Below are 3,210 nucleotides of genomic sequence, written 5' to 3' on the forward strand. Positions count from 1 at the left end.
GGGCAACGTTTCGATTTGCCAGAGCAGATCTTCTATAGCTTCGAAATAGCAGATGTTAAAAGTTTACAGCAGAATCAGAGACCACACCTAAGCTTTACCTTAAAATACGTTTTTGTTAAGTTGCATAATTTTTTATTTGTATGGATTTATAAAGGTTCAATTTTAAATAGGCTGTTTTCTTTAATGCAACTCAATTTTAACTCCATTCACTCATGATTTAACTATTGGAAAAATCATTATATCGTTTTCATAATTAAATGGTTGGTTTTGATGTCCAAGATTCGAGCCTGCAATATGCCGAAGAATGTACTCTGTACTTTCAGTTGTGGGAACGTTATAAGAGTGACAGTCAATCTTGCTATTCGTTTCTGTGTAAACGGCGAGTATACTGACTGGTTGTCCTCCCTCTGATCAGAAGTAAATTATGGACCTGGTCGTTTAGCATAAACTACTAGTCAGGTTGGAAGTACAAATACTAAATCTATTGAACAACTCTGCCGATAGGGCTTTTTGTTTAATAAAATGGCTCATCAGACTGACTGAGCCTGTTTCTTTATTTTCAATTTTGCGCAAAGCTACACGAGGGCTATCTGCGCTAGCCGTATCCAATTTAGCGGTGTAAGACTAGAAGGGAAGGCAAGCTAGTCATCACCACCCACCGCCAACTCTTGACCTACTCTTAGTGAGATTGACCGTCACATTATAACGCTCCCACGGCTGAAAGGGCAAGCATGTTTGGTGGGACAGAGATTCGAACCCGCGACCCTCAGATTGCGAGTCGAGCGCCCTAACCACCTAACTATGCTGGGCCCTGAGTGAGCTACAAAATAAATTATCAGCTGAAACATGGTTATAATAAACACTTTACGAAACAATAGATCTTACAGGGAGGATAATTAAATACTACAGGAGGGGGACATTAAATCTTACAGGAGGGGATATTAAATATTACAGGAGGAGCATTAAATCTTACAGGAGGGGACATTAAATCTTACAGCAGGAGCATTAAATCTTACAGGAGGAGCATTAATTCTTACAGGAGGAGACATTAAATATTACAGGAGGAGCATTAAATCTTACAGGAGGGGACATTAAATATTACAGGAGGAGTATTAAATCTTACAGGAGGGGCATTAATTCTTACAGGAGGGGACATTAATTATTAAAGGAAAAACATTAATTATTACAGGGGAATGCATTAAATCTTACAGGGAAAAGCATCAAATCTTACAGGAGGGGACATCTGACAGGAAGGGACATTAAATTTTAACTGCATACAATGCGTGCTCTGACGTAAGAGTCAATATTTCGAATTCGCACTGTAAAATACTGACGTGTTTTTCGTGGTTAAACTCACTTTTTACTGTAAATTCACGACAACGTAACATACCGTATAGCGTATATTACACAGCCTAACCTAGTTGTTTTGAGGGTGTTTAGAAACGTTGGGACACTCTAACAAAGGAAGTGAACACTAGCGCGGAAACATTTTAATTCGGAGTAGAGTGGCTATGCCTGTCTGATTTTAGATGAGCATCTGATTGTAACTAGGTTACCCATAAAATCATAAATAATATTCAACGTTAAATTGGTACACAATTAAAAACATTTTATTTAGGCCTATCTATGGCCTTCAAAAAGTTGATGACTCTACATGTTTCGACGTTGCAACGTCATCCTCACATCTGCACACCACGCGTATCGAAACCCGGTTTCTGGCGTTGTAGGTTACTGTGTTACTGGGGGGTGGGGCAGGGTACAGCAGATAGCCCAATGTGGCTTTGCTCTAAAAAAATAAAAAATAAAGCGAAGATTTCACATACGGGTAACTGCTCTTTGTCTATTGCTGGGATCTTACCTCAAATTACAACATAATAAGGTCTCAATCTTACAGCTAAGCTAGTGGGCGGTAGGTAATTAATTACTGCTAAGTTCGTAAAGTTGGAGTTTAGAGAAAACTCTGTTTGCTACAGATGGTGCACAAAATAAATATTTTTCTGTTGTTGTTTTTTTTTTAAAGGGAAATCGATGTTCATAAGAAATGTTTGTGAACAAATATAAATTACAGGAAAATTTGTTGAAAATTCTTGCATAGCAGATAATCATTATTAATTCTACTATCAATTGTACAGAACGTTTTACGCCCTCGGCGTCGTGCTTTGAAACAAGTACTTAATCTTTTCCTCTCAAGTTCTTGTCCAAGGTCTTCTTTCAACATTCAGAACTACTGAATTTTAAATAAACAGGTTCTTACTAAGTCTCTAGTTTGACCACGATCTTTGAGCATAAAAAAATATACAAGTTTTGGCACGCGAACGACATGAAATTTGTTTGTCTTGTTTTAAAGCAAAGCCACATTGTGTCCATCGCAAGGAATCAAACCCTGGATTTTACCGTTGTACATTTACCTGTACATTATGAATAACTGAATTTGTACAACAGTTTAGTTTGGATGTAGTAATGCTACCCTAAGCTCACGAGGAGTTTATTAAAGAAATGCGAATTTTGATGGATACATTATACGTTTGTTGTTGTTAGCATTATATAAACTCTCAGATCTACCGCTCAGCCGCCAGGGGGCTATAGATAGCTAGATAGTTAATATAATGAATGGACGTTGGACGAACAAACCGAGAGGTAGGCAAATAAATATCGTAACTACAAATTGTGTTTCCCAAATGCCACAGGGATATACCACCGACTAGAGTTTAAACTGTTTAATATGTAAATTATTAGTGTCTTTCATATAAAGTATTTTAGGAAACGGTGAGCGCGTGTCTCTCTCTCTCCATCTTATGAAATGTCATTCGCTTCAGTTCTCCTGATCTGCTACGTCATATGGATCTGATTAACCCTCATTTGCACATTATAACACGCATATCTTTCTTTATTGTTTAATACACATATAAATGCTTTAATTTTGTAATTGACTGCTCTTATTTCCATGGAGTTATTTCTTTTGGTTCCCCAATTGACCAACGTTATTTCTAGGTAACCAAACTATTTATATCTTAACAAAATATATTTCGCACAAAAAAAATGTTTTTTATACAATATGGAACAATTTAAAGTAAAAAAAAAATCAAAGAAATATGAGGATTGGTACAATCTGGATAAAAGTGAATGTTTGCTTATATCTTTCACCTGTAAATTTGTTTCTTAAAGAATTCGTGTAAAATAATGGTCAGGTGGTTAGAGGGCGCTCGACTC

This window comes from Limulus polyphemus, unplaced genomic scaffold, assembly GCF_000517525.1.
Source record: "Limulus polyphemus unplaced genomic scaffold, Limulus_polyphemus-2.1.2 Scaffold3338, whole genome shotgun sequence".
Taxonomy (NCBI): Eukaryota; Metazoa; Arthropoda; class Merostomata; order Xiphosura; family Limulidae; genus Limulus; species Limulus polyphemus.